This window comes from Schistocerca americana, chromosome 2 (genome assembly GCF_021461395.2).
Source record: "Schistocerca americana isolate TAMUIC-IGC-003095 chromosome 2, iqSchAmer2.1, whole genome shotgun sequence".
Classification (NCBI taxonomy): Eukaryota; Metazoa; Arthropoda; class Insecta; order Orthoptera; family Acrididae; genus Schistocerca; species Schistocerca americana.
The window spans coordinates 102,976,986-102,987,595 of record NC_060120.1 but is presented as its reverse complement, the minus strand read 5'-3'; the positions used below and the strand labels follow the sequence as shown (position 1 = coordinate 102,987,595).

Below are 10,610 nucleotides of genomic sequence, written 5' to 3'. Positions count from 1 at the left end.
GATGGCATCCTCTTGGGTAAAATATTCCGAAAGTAAAATAGTCTCCCATTCGGATCTCCGGGCGGGGACTACTCAGGAGGACGTCGTTATCAGGAGAAAGAAAACTGGCGTTCTACGGATCGGAGCGTGGAATGTCAGATCCCTTAATCGGGCAGGTAGGTTAGAAAATTTAAAGAGGGAAATGGATAGGTTGAAGTTAGATATAGTGGGAATTAGTGAAGTTCGGTGGCAGGAGGAACAAGACTTCTGGTCAGGTGACCACAGGGTTATAAACACAAAATCAAATAGGGGTAATGCAGGAGTAGGTTTAATAATGAATAAAAAAATTGGAGTGCGGGTAAGCTACTACCAACAGCATAGTGAACTCATTATTGTGGCCAAGATAGACACGAAGCCCATGCCTACTATAGTAGGACAAGTTTAAATGCCAACTAGCTCTGCAAATGTATGATGGGATAAAAGAGATTATTCAGATAGTGAAGGGAGACGAAAATTTAATAGTCATGGGTGACCGGAATTCGAGAGTAGGAAAAGGGAGAGAAGGAAACATAGTGGGTGAATATGGATTGGGGGAGAGAAATGAAAGGGGAGACCGTCTGGTAGAATTTTGCACAGAGCATAACTTAATTATAGCTAACACTTGGTTCAAGAATCATGAAAGAAGGTTGTATACGTGGAAGAATCCTGGAGATAGTAGAAGGAATCAGATAGATTATATAATGGTAAGACAGAGATTTAGGAACCAGGTTTTAAATTGTAAGACATTTCCAGGGGCAGATGTGGACTCTGACCACAATCTATTGGTTATGAACTGTAGATTAAAACTGAAGAATCTGCAAAAAGGTGGGAATATAAGGATATGGGACCTGGAAAACTGAAAGAACCAGAGGTTGTACAGAGTTTCAGAGAGAGCATAAGGGAACAATTGTCAGGAATGGGGGAAAGAAATACAGTAGAGGAAGAATGGCTAGCTGCGAGGGATGAAACAGTGAAGGCAGCAGAGGATCAAGTAGGTAAAAACACGAGGGCTAATAGAAATCCTTGGGTAACAGAAGAAACATTGTATTTAATTGATGAAAGGAGAAAATATAAAAACGCAGTAAATGAAGCATGCAAAAGAGAATACAATCGTCTCAAAAATGAGATCGACAGGAAGTGCAAAATGGCTAAGCAGGGATGGCTAGAGGACAAATGTAAGGATGTAGAGGCTTGTCTCACTAGGGGTAAGATAGATACTGCCTACAGGAAAATTAAAGAGACCTTTGGAGAAAAGAGAACCACTTGTATGAATATCGAGAGCCCAGATGGAAACCCAGTTCTAAGCAAAGAAGGGAAAGCAGAAGGGTGGAAGGAGTATATAGAGGGCCTATACAAGGGCGATGTACTTGAGGACAATATTATGGAATTGGAAGAGGATGTAGAAGAAGATGAAATGGGAGATACGACACTGCGTGAAGAGTTTGACAGAGCACTGAAAGACCTGAGTCGAAACAAGGCCCCGGGAGTAGACAACATTCCATTGGAACTACTGACGGCGTTTTGAGAGCCAGTCCTGACAAAACTCTACCATCTGGTGAGCAAGATGTATGAGACAGGCGAAATACCCTGAGACTTCAAGAAGAATGTAATAATTCCAATCCCAAAGAAAGCAGGTGTTGACAGATGTGAAAATTACCGAATTATCAGTTTAATAAGCCACGGCTGCAAAATACTAACGTGTATTCTTTACAGACGAATGGAAAAACTGGTAGAAGCCGACCTCGGCGAAGATCTGTTTGGATTCCGCAGAAATGTTGGAACACGTGAGGCAATACTGACCCTACGACTTATCTTAGAAGAAAGATTAAGGAAAGGCAAACTTACATTTCTAGCATTTGTAGACTTAGAGAAAGCTTTTGACAATGTTGACTGGAATACTCTCTTTCAAATTCTGAAGGTGGCAGGGGTAAAATACAGGGAGCGAAAGGCTATTTACAATTTGTACAGAAACCAGATGGCAGTTATAAGGGTCGAGGGGCATGAAAGGGGAGCAGTGGTTGGGAAAGGAGTGAGGCAGGGTTGTAGCCTCTCCCCGATGTTATTCAATCTGTATATTGAGCAAGCAGTAAAGGAAACAAAAGAAAAATTCGGAGTAAGTATTAAAGTCCATGGAGAAGAAATAAAAACATTGAGGTTCGCCGATGACATTGTAATTCTGTCAGAGACAGCAAAGGACTTGGAAGAGCAGTTGAACGGAATGGACAGTGTCTTGAAAGGAGTATATAAGATGAACATCAACAAAAGCAAAACGAGGATAATGGAATGTAGTCGAATTAAGTCGGGTGATGCTGAGGGAATTAGATTGGGAAATGAGACACTTAAAGTAGTAAAGGAGTTTTGCTAATTGAGGGGCAAAATAACTGATGATGGTCGAAGTAGAGAGGATATAAAATGTAGGCTGGCAATGGCAAGGAAAGCGTTTCTGAAGAAGAGAAATTTGTTAACATCGAGTATAGATTTAAGTGTCAGGAAGTCGTTTCTGAAAGTATTTGTATGGAGTGTAGCCATGTATGGAAGTGAAACATGGACGATAAATAGTTTGGACAAGAAGAGAATAGAAGCTTTCGAAATGTGGTGCTACAGAAGAATGCTGAAGATTAGATGGGTAGATCACATAACTAATGAGAAAGTATTGAATAGAATTGGGGAGAAGAGGAGTTTGTGGCACAACTTGACAAGAAGAAGGGACCGGTTGGTAGGACATGTTCTGAGGCATCAAGGGATCACCAATTTAGCATTGGACGGCAGCGTGGAGGGTAAAAATCGTAGAGGGAGACCAAGAGATGAATTCACTAAGCAAATTCAGAAGGATGTAGGTTGCAGTAAGTACTGGGACATGAAGAAGCTTGCACAGGATAGAGTAGCACGGAGAGCTGCATCGAACCAGTCTCAGGACTGAAGACAACAACAACAGTGAACTGTGTAGTGGTGTAGTGGACAAGTGGTGGTTAGGAAGTCAGGGGTTCGTACCACAATGTCGGAGTCAAATGAGGGTGAGAGACGGTAGCTCCTTCTGATCACGACATGGATGAAGCTGAAAGTTTGTGAGTACTGTGGACAGTGTTAGCTCCGAAGGATGTCAATTATGGATGCAAAGACAACACGTAATATATATTGACAGGAAATTACAGTTGAGATGCGGAGGCTTCCAGCAAAATCCTTGAAATTACAGAATATGAAACAAATGCACTGACTGACAGTTAAAAAGGCTCTTTTGTTATTATTATTATTATTATTTGATTTGTGTTCCTTCTAGCTGGTTTGATGCAACCCTCCATAAATTCCTCTCCTGCGCCAACCTTCTCATCTCAGAGGAGCAGTTGCATCCTACGCCCTTATTTATTTGTTGGACATATTCCAAACGCTGTCTTCCCCTACAGTTTTCTACAATTCCATCTAGTACCACGGAAGTCATTCCCTGATGTTTTAACACATGTCCTGCCCCTTCATTTTGCCATTGTTTACAACATATTCCGTTCGTCACCGATGCTGCCAAGGACCTCCTTATTCCCTACCTTTTCAGTCCACGTAAATTTCCACATTCGTCTGTAGCACGACATTTGAGGCGCTTCGATTCTCTTCTTTTCCAGTTCCCCCCCCCCAGTCCATGATTCACTTCCAGTCAACGCGTGCCCTTAACGTACATTCTCAGATTAAGTCTAATGTTTGATACTAGTTGACTTTTGCTGGCCAGAAATGCCCTCTTTGTTTGTGCTAGTTTACTTTTTAACTTTTTATGTCCTCCTTGCTTGTCCGCCATATATTTCTTAATTTCGTCTACTTCGTGGGCACAAACGTTGACTTAATTTTAACGCGAATCTCATTCCTAATGTTCCTTGTTCATTTCGTTGTTCTTCGGTTGTTGGTCACTGGAAGATAGGATGGCAACAGGTCCAGTTTGACTGTTCCCACCCCAGATTCAACTGCCTTCTCCGGGAAAGACAGAGGATATGCAGATAATCTGTTGACAGCTACAAAGCTGGGTTGTTTGACAGATAAACCGGCGAAGGAAGAAGAGAATAACGTGTGGAAAATAGATGAATTGATATGGGATGCGAGTTGGTGTAGATAGGCAGATGCGAAATGCGAAGCGGAGTGCGTCTTTTCCTAAAATTTCTAGAGAACTGTAGTATTTACAGATGGTGGAGATCTAGGCACTATTGGTGTAAGTTAAATTGTAGCGGGGGAGGACTTTACAGGAGAGGAGAAATTATAGAAGTCTGATTATATAGGTCGTTGTTATTTCGTCTGTAGTCTTCCGCTTTTACTATAGCCTGTGACGAAGCCGCGAAACTCATGCTTCAGATTACTTCGTAATTAATCGAGGACAGAAATTAATTTAGCCCTTAGGTGCCCTTAGATGCAAACTGGAAATAGATGGAAAAATTCAATGGGTAATTATACTTAAACATCTTTATATTGAACTGTAAGGCAGTGCAAATGTCGGAAACGAAGTTAGAGAACAAGAAACAAAGCAATAAAATGGCATGGTGTTCAAATGAAACTAGTTTGAAAAACAAGCGTATAGGAAAAAAGATGCAGAGCCAAGAATTTGTAAAACAGTAGTGCGATCAGTTATGACATGCAATGCTGGGAAAAGACTGGGAACATTGAAAACAAAAAGACTTGTGGAAACCGCTGAAATGAAATTCTGCGAAGGATTACAGGGAAGACACTGCGAGATACAGAAGTGAAAGCATTACAACGTATGTAAAGTGGATTCCATTAATGAGTGAGTACATAAGAGAAAGCGTGAATGGAACGAATAAATGGACAGGATGGATGAAAGGAAGATTGTGAAAAACTTAAGAAATAGATTACCAGCTGGTAAAAGAAATATTGTTTATCCAAGTAAAAGGTGGTGCGACCACCTCAGCTAGCCTGAGGGGTACCGAAGGAAATAGGCTTAGCTTAGGAAGAAAGGAAGAAGAAGAAAAGAATAAACTGACTTACAATCGAAAAAATATATTGTGTAACAGGCTCCATTTGGGAGAACGTAAGCATTGAACCATGGACCTTGCCGTTGGTGGGGAGGCTTGCGTGCCTCAGCGATACAGATGGCCGTACCGTAGGTGCAACCACAACGGAGGGGTATCTGTTGAGAGGCCAGACAAACGTGTGGTTCCTGAAGAGGGGCAGCAGCCTTTTCAGTAGTCGCAAGGGCAACAGTCTGGATGATTGACTGAACTGGCCTTGTAACACTAACCAAAACGGCCTTGCTGTGCTGGTACTGCGAACGGCTGAAAGCAAGGGGAAACTACAGCCGTAATTTTACCCGATGGCATGCAGCTTTACTGTATGATTAAGTGATGATGGCGTCCTCTTGGGTAAAATATTCCGGAGGTAAAATAGTCCCCCATTCGGATCTCCGGGCGGGGACTACTCAAGAGAACGTCGTTATCAGGAGAAAGAAAACTGGCGTTCTACGGATCGGAGCGTGGAATGTCAGATCCCTTAATCGGGCAGGTAGGTTAGAAAATTTAAAAAGGGAAATGGATAGATTAAAGTTAGATATAGTGGGAATTAGTGAAGTTCGGTGGCAGGAGGAACAAGACTTTTGGTCAGGTGACCACAGGGTTATAAACACAAAATCAAATAGGGGTAATGCAGGAGTAGGTTTAATAATGAATAAAAAATAGGAGTGCAGGTTAGCTACTACAAACAGCATAGTGAACGCATTATTGTGGCCAAGATAGACAGTAGTACAAGTTTATATGCCAACTAGCTCTGCAGATGATGAAGAAATAGATGAAATGTATGACGAGATAAAAGAAATTATTCAGGTAGTAGTAGGAAACATAGTAGGTGAATATGGATTGGGGGGGGGGGAAGAAATGAAAGAGGAAGCCGCCTTGTAGAATTTTGCACAGAGCATAACTTAATCATAGCTAACACTTGGTTCACGAATCATAAAAGAAGGTAGTATACCTGGAAGAATCCTGGAGATACAAAAAGGTATAAGAAAGATTATATAATGGTAAGACAGAGATTTAGGAACCAGGTTTTAAATTGTAAGACATTTCCAGGGGCAGATGTGGATTCTGACCACAATCTATTGGTTATGAACTGCAGATTGAAACTGAAGAAACTGCAAAAAGGTGGGAATTTAAGAAGATGGGACCTGGATAAACTGAAAGAACCAGAGGTTGTAGAGAGTTTCAGGGAGAGCATAAGGGAACAATTGACAGGAATGGGGGAAAGAAATACAGTTGAAGAAGAATGGGTAGCTCTGAGGGATGAAGTAGTGAAGGCAGCAAACGATCAAGTAGGTAAAAAGACGAGGGCTAATAGAAATCCTTGCGTAACAGAAGAAATATTGAATTTAATTGATGAAAGAAGAAAATATAAAAATGCAGTAAATGAAGCAGGCAAAAAGGAATACAAACGTCTCAAAAATGAGATCGACAGGAAGTGCAAAATGGCTAAGCAGGGATGGCTAGAGGACAAATGTAAGGATGTAGAGGCTTGTCTCACTAGGGGTAAGATAGATACTGCCTACAGGAAAATTAAAGAGACCTTTGCAGAGAAGAGAACCACTTGTATGAATATCAAGAGCTCAGATGGCAACCCAGTTCTAAGCAAAGAAGGGAAAGCAGAAAGGTGGAAGGAGTATATAGAGGGTTTATAAAAGGGCGATGTACTTGAGGACAATATTATGGAAATGGAAGAGGATGTAGATGAAGACGAAATGGGAGATAAGATACTGCGTGAAGAGTTTGACAGAGCACTGAAAGATCTGAGTCGAAACAAGGCCCCGGGAATAGACAACACTCCATTAGAACTACTGATGGCCTTGGGAGAGCCAGTCCTGACAAAACTCTACCATCTGGTGAGCAAGATGTATGAGGCAGGCGAAATACCCTCAGACTTCAAGAAGAATGTAATAATTCCAATCCCAAAGAAAGCAGGTGCTGACAGATGTGAAAATTACCGAACTATCAGTTTAAAAAGTCACAGCTGCAAAATACTAACGCGAATTCTTTACAGACGAATGGAAAAACTGGTAGAAGCGGACCTCGGGGAAGATTAGTTTGGATTCCGTAGAAATGCTGGAACACGTGAGGCAATACTAACCTTACGACTTATCTTAGAAGAAAGATTAAGAAAAGGCAAACCTACGTTTCTAGCATTTGTAGACTTAGAGAAAGCTTTTGACAATGTTGACTGGAATACTCTCTTTCAAATTCTGAAGGTGGCAGGGGTAAAATACAGGGAGCGAAAGGCTATTTACAATTTGTACAGAAACCAGATGGCAGTTATAAGGGTCGAGGGGCATGAAAGGGGAGCAGTGGTTGGGAAAGGAGTGAGGCAGGGTTGTAGCCTCTCCCCGATGTTATTCAATCTGTATATTGAGCAAGCAGTAAAGGAAACAAAAGAAAAATTCGGAGTAGGTATTAAAATTCATTGAGAAGAAGTAAAAACTTTGAGGTTCGCCGATGACATTGTAATTCTGTCAGAGACAGCAAAGGACTTGGAAGAGCAGTTGAACGGAATGGACAGTGTCTTGAAAGGAGGATATAAGATGAACATCAACAAAAGCAAAACGAGGATAATGGAATGTAGTCAAATTAAATCGGGTGATGCTGAGGGAATTAGATTAGGAAATGAGAAACTTAAAGTAGTAAAGGAGTTTTGCTATTTAGGGAGTAAAATAACTGATGATGGTCGAAATAGAGAGGATATAAAATGTAGACTGGCAATGGCAAGGAAAGCGTTTCTGAAGAAGAGAGATTTGTTAACATCGAGTATAGATTTAAGTGTGAGGAGGTCGTTTCTGAAAGTATTTGTATGGAGTGTAGCCATGTATGGAAGTGAAACGTGGACGATAACTAGTTTGGACAAGAAGAGAATAGAAGCTTTCGTAATGTGGTGCTACAGAAGAATGCTGAAGATAAGGTGGGTAGATCACGTAACTAATGAGGAAGTGTTGAACAGGATTGGGGAGAAGAGAAGCTTGTGGCACAACTTGACTAGAAGAAGGGATCGGTGGGTAGGACATGTTTTGAGGCATCAAGGGATCACAAATTTAGCATTGGAGGGCAGTGTGGAGGGTAAAAATCGTAGAGGGAGACCAAGAGATGAATACATTAAGCAGATTCAGAAGGATGTAGGTTGCAGTATGTACTGGGAGTTGAAGAAGCTTGCACAGGATAGAGTAGCATGGAGAGCTGCATCAAACCAGTCTCAGGACTGTAGACCACAACAACAACAACAAGCATGTGGGCCCGGTTGCATTACGTTCGATGGTTTGTAAGAGTTACAGCATTTTGGTGAAGCGGAAAATAACACGACATAAACAAAGCAGATGATAGGCTGGATTAACGTTTTGTAGGAGTGGAGAGTAATATATGTACAAAATCCAAATATTCAGCCAATTGGGGGTTTAATCTATTGTAGGCTTTAACCTCCATTGTTAATACGTAAGAATTCAATTTTAGTTTACTGGAAAACATTTTTTCGGGGTCTCTGAATAGGCATGGTGAAGTGAAGGCCATGCGGTGAGAGCAGCAGGTAGTTGGTACGGTAATTATTGCCTGTGTCAACGAATGACTGACCCTAATGTGAATCTGATTACACCAGGAGGCGAACCAGATGAAATGGACCTGAAGCTAAAAATATAGGTGTAAGACGATGGTAGGAAAGGTGGATAAGAGATGGATGAGAAGTAACATTTGGGCATATCAACAATGTGGAGCATATATAAGAGATAAAACAGTGTCTTGGACATAAAATGGTTCAAATGGCTCTGAGCACTATGGGACTTAACATCTGAGGTCATCAATCCCCTAGAGCTTAGAACTAATGAAACCTAACTAACCTAAGGACATCACACAAATCCATGCCCGAGGTAGGATTCGAACCTGCGACCGTAACGGTAGCGCGGTTCCAGACTGAAGCGCCTAGAAGCGCTCGGCCACCGAGGCCGGCTGTTGGTCATACCTTCAGTTATATAGAAGATAGAAGAGATGGTGTTAATTCTGGTCAGATAGTGTGGGTGATGTGACACAAAAAAAAAATGCAGTAAGGGAGGCATTGCATATTGGAAATGCATGGATCCTGAATGTGAAAAGATGACCGGATCGCCCTTTCTTGTTGTAGCCTTTTGAATATCAAGATGCAAAAAATTGCTGCTTAATGAATTTTGATTTAGTGCTACAAAGTGTTGGGTACAGGAATTAGGCGTGTGAAGAGAAGTTCAGACGGAAATGTCTTGGGTTAACGTAATGGGACAGACGCGTGTTATGGTGTTTATGAACGAAATTTGTAGAGATTGTGTTGGAAGACTTTTCTAAATTCCAAGACAAACTTGATAAAAAGCGGAAGGGTTTTCTACGACTCAGAAAATTAGCCTGTGTGAAGTATCACTTCGCGTTAAGTCGAAAGAACTTCAAGGAATGAAAGAGTTTCTTTCTGGTCTACATAGTTAATGCAGTCATTAAAGTGAAGCCAACGGCCTTGCCGCAGTGGTAAAACCGGTTCCCGTCAGATCACCGAAGTTAAGCGCTGTCGGGCTTGGCTTGCACTTGGATGGGTGACCGTCCGGTCTGCCGAGCGCTGTTGGCAAGCGGGGTACACTCAGCCCTTGTGAGGCGAACTGAGGAGCTACGTGACTGAGAAGTAGCGGCTCCGGTCTCGTAAACCGACATACGGCCGGGAGAGCGGTGTGCTGACCATATGCCCCTCCATCTCCGCATCCAATGATGCCTGTGATCTGAGGATGACACGGCGGCGGGTCGGTTCCGTTGAGACTTTCAAGGCCTGTTCGGAGGGAGTTTAGTTTTTTATTAAAGCGAAAATTGATTCATTTTTGGGCATTTTCTTGATGTGCTGTGGTTGATGTGTACAGGTCTTTCGGTGGTTTATCGGCACTGGAAGCAAGGAGCGACAGGCAGGATAAAGATGCCTCTGTGTTCATGGACTAAAAGGAGTGAGAAGTGTTGGAAATGAGGTTGGTCAATTATTTTAAAAGTAGTAGAGTGAGAGTGGTTCGCTATACTTAGATTTTTGGGAAAGGGGCTGTTACTGACCAGAAATTAATAGTAAGAAGCAGGACTGTTACAGTGAGATGGTGGAAATCTTTCAGTACTTAGAGGAACTAATGGACTGTGTAGTAGTAAGACATGTATTTCAGTACCAGTCCTAGCATTTATTTGGATTCAGTAGCCTATAACATGTCTTAATTTGTCGGTGGAGTGTGAGTGTATCTCAGTCAGGCATCGGAAGAAATGGATGCGGTAATCAATGGGACTTCCAAAAAAGGAGTAGTGTTCGAATATTAAGCAGTTAAGAGTTTGTGTCCAGTTTGGTTATGTATGTATTCAGAATAAGTCTTTCATTTGGTGTTGGAGCAGTTTTGTGTGAATTGAAATTTGACATCAAATATAGAGGAGCTGACGTGAGGCCTTATGTTGGATATATTGAGTAATAAAAAAATGGTTCAAATGGCTCTGAGCACTATGGGACTTAACTTCTGAGGTCATCAGTCCCCTAGAACTTAGAACTACTTAAACCTAACTAACCTAAGGACATCACACACATCCATGCCCGAGGCAGGATTCGAACCTGCGACC

At 41.8% G+C, this 10,610-nt stretch overlaps 1 pseudogene; it reads left to right on the top strand.

Annotated features, from left to right (window-relative positions):
* Positions 1-9,485: 9,485 nt before the first annotated feature.
* LOC124597633 lies at positions 9,486-9,603 on the top strand (annotated as a pseudogene).
* The last annotated feature ends 1,007 nt before the right edge of the window (positions 9,604-10,610 follow it).